We start from the raw sequence: 7783 nt of genomic DNA on the forward strand, positions 1-7783 counted from the left end.
AGGTTTTCATAATCTCCTCTTCTTTTTCTACTTTTTCCTTCTCCCCCTCCTCCTCCTCCTCCTCCTCCTTGACTCATACCATCACTTTTAATATCACTATAATTATTATTATTAATTTCATCACCACACGTTTGAAAAGCAGCAGCAGCAGCAGTATTATCAGCATCAGCAGCACTATCCATCATCATTATTACTATTATTATTTCTACGAGCGACGCTACTAGACTATGAAATAAATCTAAATAAAATTATTAATTAATTTTTTCATAACCCCCCACTTCCTTCTTCCACCTCTCTCTCTCTCTTTGTTTACAACAAATCGTTTTTATTAACCCAACTGTTTTGGTTGGTTGGTAAACCAAACCATTTCACGTAGGCCTTATTGCCCTTTTGTTTAAGGACTTTTTCCACAAGATAGCGGTGTGTAGCCCTTGTTGAATGCCTCTCGATATTTACTAACACGCACTTTATCGCCCACCTTAAATTTACTTCTGCGATAGATTTTTATGTGATTAAATGCAGTTTTCAATAGTGACTGTTCATTTTTAGCTGTGACATCTATTGGTTTCATTCCTATTGTGGTGTGTTTAGTTGAATTGTATTTTAACACGATTTCAGGTAGAATTTTCAACGATTTGTAGTTGCCTTGATAGTTAAATTCTTTCCACATTAACGATTTTAATGTATGATTAACACGTTCGACTACCGATGCTTTTTTCGAACTGTACGTTGAATAGTGATTAATTTTCAATTTTCTCATTAACATTTTAAAGTCTTTATTATAAAATTCCTTACCCATGTCGGTTTGTAGATTGATGGGAACATTATTTGGTGAAATTAGAATATTTTGCATTACCTTTGTTACGTTTTTGGCGGTTTTATTCTTAACCGGAACGGCCCATACAAATTTAGTGAATACATTGATAACAACCGAAATATAGCGAAATCCATTGTTTTGCCGTGCATACGGTATCATTTCCACCAAATCGGCTGATACAAATCATTTAAACCTTTCACTATTATATGTCGTCTTTTAAAAGTTTTCCGTGCCGGTTTGTGTAGTTCATTAATAATCTCACGTTTGTAAATGATAACTGCGGCTGTGGCTGCGGTGTCGTTGAAAATTTTCTTTTGCTTTTTCATTTTTTTTTTAATTATTTAAGGGTAAGTTAATAAGCAAAGTTACCAGTGATCTTTGACCTACGCTACCTGGTTTCGAATGCGTTATAATGATAGATTGTCCTTTTTTATTTTTTTTACCGATAATATTTATTAGGGGGTTGTTTAACTTTTTCCCATCAATGTAGAGGGTTAGTGTAGATGGAAATATAAATGCAATTGATTTTATAGTTAAATCCAATGGAACTTTGAACTCTGTCAAACCGCTACTTAACTGAACATGATAATCATTTTGTTTATAAGGGTTAGCCATTTTCTCAAGACTTGGAATAATGTTTGTCAATTTAGAGTTCATTAATGATTCAACATCGGATTTATCGAGTATTGATGTTGTTGTTGTTAGTTTATTATCAACAATCGATTAAGAAAATCTTCACTTAACATTATCGATGTCTGCTGTTGCTGCAGCTGCAGCTGCAGTTGACGCCGTCCAAACTTATCAACTGACATTTTGTAAATGACTTAATATTAATGATTTTTATTCAATTATATTGGCTTCTTTTAGTTCTTCAATTATGATGTTTATTTCGTTGGTATGATGATTATTTCCAGCCATTTGGGAAGCGACTAACAATTTTAATCTTTCCACCAATTCATTTGGATCATCCCAGTGTACATATTCTATGGGTTTTTCATTAAACCGCATTAAAGTACCAATTCCTTTTCCTTTTCTTATTCTTTTTATTATTCTTCTTTTACTTTCTTCTCCCAATCCTGCTCCTTTATGATGATGATGATAATGATGCGTTCTTAATTTCATCTTTTTATGCTGTTTGTCTGCATCAATCTGCTCCTCTGCCAACGCGTTTAACATTGGTTTGATTACAAATTTGTATTTGTCACCTCTGTTTCCAGCCACTTGCTCGTCTTTTTTAAAATTCCTTTTATGAGCATTTGTTTCTAAAAGTATTTCTTGAAAATTCTTTATATCCTGGGGTGTAGCAGAGTTTTTCGGTTTATTTAAAAATATCAAGTCATATAGACCGGGAGTCCCTTCATAAATTTTATTCTTAATCCTTATATTGGGACCTTAAAAATCCATTTCTGAATCGCCAAATTTAAATTTATCAGTTAGAGGATTGTGACTTAGATAGTAGTGATCAAATTCATGATTGGTGTCCCTAATAAATCGAGATATAAAAATTTGTGGTAATTCATGACATTGTTCCAAGTATTCCATAAAAGATTCTTCAGGTATCGATTCAATAATTGATCTATTATTTAGATTTAGAATTTCATCATCATCATCGTAAATGTAACTTCCCTCATTGTTGATAGTATTATTATAATCATCATAATAATCATCATTATCAGGTGTATGTGTAAATGTCACACTATCATCTATAAATTGTACTTCCCTTGGAGAAAACGTTTGTTTCTGTTGTTGTTGTTGTTGTTGTATTGGACTTGTTCCGACATCTTTTGTTTTCTTATTTTCTTTTTCTTTTTTTCTCATTTCTTTCTTAGGTGTAACATTATTATTATCTTCTTGTTTTATATATTCCTGTTTGACGGTTGAAGATGACGATGGTGATAATGATGATGATGATGGTTCAACAGATTTTGTAATAATTTGACGTAATGGTTGTAAGGCTCGTTCAATATTAATTCGTCCCGATTTTAAAGCATTCAATTTATGTCGAATTTTCTAGCGCACCTGCATCAATTTTATCGTAATAGTTGTTTTGTTTAAGTGTGGGTATATTATTTATAATAAAAAAATACTATAATGCAATAAAATTATCAAATCCCTTCTTATAGCGACCGCAGTTCAAATCAAAATCCTTACAGATTACCAAAAATCCATGTTTTGTTGTTGTCCAACACTCCGAACACATATCGTAGAATATTTCGAATGACATGTCTTATTGACGTGATCATTATAAATATGTTTTAAATTCATATTGTCTTGTTTGAATAACACCAACATGTTCGCATTGTCACGTACAAGATGTTTGGGAATGTGAGCGTAGGTTTGCGTTAAATAAAACGAATCGATCAAGTTATGTCGACCCATTGCGAAAAAATTTCTCATTACACTCTGTTTTCCACATGCCACATCGTCAAATATGAAAATTGAATTTTTTCTCGCTTCAGAAGGACTCATAATATTTTCGTTATCATGAAATTCAAAGTACTTAATATCTTTGATGGGTGCGAGTAGTTTTTTCAAATATTGATAGATGGGTGACGATGTTTCTTCTGCAATCAAAATTGCTCTTAGAGAGATTCGAGACAGTAAAATAAAGAAAGGAAAAAAAGTAAACTGTCTAGAATAATTCCTATACCAAAACCGGGAGGTTTTCTTCCGTTAATTCCTCTTTTTGCCGGTCTGAGTGCATTGAGAGCGTCAGCGGGGGGAGCGAGTTCGATTGCCTCGGCCGTGAATAAAGCCAAATCAGCTCAAGACCAGCTAAAAGAAAAACAACGCCATAATGAAAAAATGGAAGCGATCGCTATGGGAAAGGGTTTAGTCTTAAAACCACATAAAAAAGGCTTGGGACTTTTCGTAAATCCCTATTCGTATTATGCCGGAACTGCAACAGAAAAAAATTTTCCCTAGAAAGATTACCAAAACGTGCTCTAACAAATCTAGATTTGAATCGATATGTTAAATTATTAAAAATTAAAAATTTTCGAGGTGTCTTTATGCGAGACAATTTACCAAAAAAAATTCGTAAACCCAAAGAATGCGGTATTGTTAATCTCGATTGTGAACAAGGACCAGACACCCACTGGGTTTCTTATATAAAAAGAAATAAAGAGTACATCTTATATTTCGATAGTTTTGGTAATCTTAAACCACCCAAAGATATTATTGATTATTTTAATTCATCCGATTTTACAACAACAACAACAATTGATTGTAATTATAATAATTTTCAGAAATCCAATGACTACTACAATTGCGGTCATTTATGTTTGGAATTTTTGTATAAGTATTCTTTCTTAAAAATACAGTTTTTGTTTAGTACATAATTTGTATTTTAAGAGAGAGAGAGGTAGAATGAGAACGTTCAGTTTTACAGGCACCGAATCTGTTTTATCAGCAGACTTTTATCCACCCTTGGATCTTAGAGAATACGAAAACGCACCTATGATATTAAAGACATTAATTCAAATCTTTTAAATCAAATTGATCTGTTAAATAAAATACATAAAAAACATATAAACACAATACATCCCAATTTAAATACATTGAAATGTGAAATAAAATGTACACATGTTGTGGACTTTTCCAAACCAGATTTCATCGGAGATTTATTGGGGTTTGAGAATAAAATCTCGGATGTAAACAAACTAAACGAATCGAAAAAACCAGTTAATATAATGAAAGTGAATGCAATCAAAGTACTGTGTAATATTATAATTGGTTCCTATGATAATGGTGTCATGAGTCATATTTTACATGAATTTTTCCCAAGCGTAGGTGCTGGTTTTAAAATTATAGAATCCCCACAAAATGTCATATATCTTCCTTTAAATACGAAAATAATCAACAACATAACATTTAAATTGGTCGATCAAGATGGCAAACTGCTCAATTTTAGGGGAGAAACGATAACACTAAGAACTCATCTGAGAGCTGTCGATCGATTGAAAAGTAATAGAAAACAAAGAAAATGGTTATAAAATATAATAGATCTCAATCTAGAATTATTCAAACACAGTCATCTGAAGGGTTAACCACTAACAATATCGCTTTTTTAATATCGCTGGGATTCAAAGTTAAGAAGCAGCAGCAGCAGCGTCAGCATCAGAATAAATACCATGGATATTTTAACTACAAATGAAACAGCATTTTTCGACAATTCCATCATTAATGCAGAAAAACATTCACATCGCGTCTGTCGTGTGCCAGATGGGCTGCATCAGGAACGACGGCTAACAGCTCGCTTCAGTCCCGTCTTCGTGATGAAGTCATGTGCTTCGATCCATGCAGACCCTTGGTCAAGATGTCAGCTATCATCGCTCGTAAACATATTTTACTTCCGCTGCCTGTACTCGCTTGCTTATTATAGCTTCCTTCAGACTGCGTAAATTCAGGCGATGATATTTGCGAAAATTTCTCTTCGGTTTCGCTATGCACGCCGACTCGTTCTTTGTACTTTCAGTTACAATATACAGATAACCTTCGGGACATCAGGTTCGCCGCAAGTGCTGGTGCGTGCAATACATTCTGTAATATTAGATTTGTCACGCTTCTCCCGTTCACAGCTTCCAACTTAACCTTTCCAATGGCCGTTATGTCGGTTTTGTCCCCGTTCGCTAAACTTAGCTTCCTAGTATGTTCTTTGTCTATCTTCACGAATCGTTCGATGTCCTTACATAAGTGAGAAGTTGCTCCACTATCAAGACACCATTGTTCGTTTATGCGTGCGTTAACTTGAAAACATGCATTTGTGGTTTCCGTGCTTGTCCTACCAGGACAATTCTGGGCCATGTGACCTACTTGCCTGCATCTATGACACTTGAACTTAAACGCTTTAGATGGGTCAGCGCGCTTCGGTTTCTCGTTCTGCTTCTTATTAATTTGATGTTTTCTGGGGCCTTTTGCCCACAGAGCGCCTGCAACTTTGCTTGTCTCACCCTTCCTAGCTTCGCTTTCTTCCATAATTTTCACCCGTAGAACTTCGGGACTCGGTAATTCGTCTCGCGACTCAATAGCACATCTGAAATTCTCGTACCTAGTTGGTAGACTGTGTAACAGTAAGATGGCCAATAAGTCTGGGTTGATGTCGACATTCATGATGTCCAGCTTGTCAACAGCGCCAAAAAAATTGTCTAGATGTTCACGCACGTTCTCATCTTCCTCCATCTTATACTGCGTTAGCTTCTTCAAGAGAGTTGTATTCATTATAATAACTTAAAATAATATTTTATTCATTTAATACAATTCACAAGAGATTTTATATATAATTTAGTTTCGAAAATTGAAAAATAATTGGTGGAAAAACATTTATACCGCATATAATAATTGTATACATTATAACAATTTAAAATTAAATTTTATTTATTTAATACAAGTCACAAGATATTTTATACTTAATTTAGTTCCTGAAATTGAAAAATAATTGGTGGAAAAACATTTAAACTACATATAATAACAATATATTTTTTAACTTACTTAAATATGAATATCTTATCAACTTAAAATTATATTCTTTTCAGTTTCGTTAGCTAAGAAGAAATATAATGATTATCTGTTTAATAGATATAATTGTTAAAAAGCATGTTAAGTCCACGCTAAAATCAATATTGTATACATTATAACAACTTAAAATTATATTTTATTAATTTACTACAACTCACAACACATTTTATAGTTAATTTAGTTTCTAAAGTTGAAAAATCATTGATGGAAAAACATTTAAACTACATGTAATAACAATATACATTTTTTAACTTACTCTAAATATCAATAATATATATTATATAAAATATCTTCTTTTCTGGATATTGACAATATAAAAATAGAATTAAATAAATAAATATGCATGTATTTTCTATCTGGTTGAATTTTTTAATATGTTACCCCATAATAAAATATTGTATACCAAAAGTGATATTAACCTTTGAATAATTTTTTATATTTGTTTATTACGACGTATTCCTTTTATAATAATCGTTAGTAACAATGACTCTTTAATCAATGGACCGCTGACTGTCAATCATTTTTGATCACACAGTAGAATTAACACAATCATTTTCAAAAATAAAAATAAAATACTACTTTAACTAGTTATTTTTACTATTTAAATTTATAATTTTTATCATTTTAAAAATGAATTTTGCTTGAAACCAGGGTGATTTTTGAGCCCCTAAGTGTACTTTAATTAGTTTTATAAGTTAGCTTATAAGTTACTATTAATATTTAATCGCATTACACATTCAAATTCAATAATTATTCAAAATGATCCATTTTAATTAATGTGTCCTCTGACGTAAAAACATTACTTAATTTCTCGTTTCGGAACTTCTATAAAAGTCCATTTAATAAATGAGCAAATAGCAAACTTATTTAATCTTGTAAAATTACATTCGCGTTGCAGAAAACCATTTAAAATTTCACTCACGTACTCTGTAGATTTAAAGCCCACTCACAGCCACCTAAATCTTACTATGTGATAGTAAATTAATAAGTGAGCACGGTTGCCCAGGCAGGGCCTCAAATATTTAAAAGTATTGTGAGAATGAATACGAACGTAGGCTATAAACTGAATTATACTTGTAAAATATGCATGGCATGCTGATTTCGCTCATTCAACAAAAGAAATCTACGGGCGGTTTTTGTTCTCGGGCATCACCCCTCTTCTTCTTCGACGCCGTCGAATTTATTTTGACGAATTTTGCAGATGTTATCCCGCTTACTCGATGAATTAGTTTAATAGAATTAAATAAATAAATATTGTATACCAAAAGTGATATTAACTTTTGATTAATTTTTTATATTTGTTTATTACGACGTACTCCTTTTATAATAATCGTTAGTAATAATGACTCTTTAATCAATGGACTGCTGACTGTCAATCATTTTTGATCACACAGTAGAATTAACACAATCATTTTCAAAAATAAAAATAAAATATTATATAAATTATAT

Source organism: Aethina tumida, chromosome 8 (assembly GCF_024364675.1).
Source record: "Aethina tumida isolate Nest 87 chromosome 8, icAetTumi1.1, whole genome shotgun sequence".
Classification (NCBI taxonomy): Eukaryota; Metazoa; Arthropoda; class Insecta; order Coleoptera; family Nitidulidae; genus Aethina; species Aethina tumida.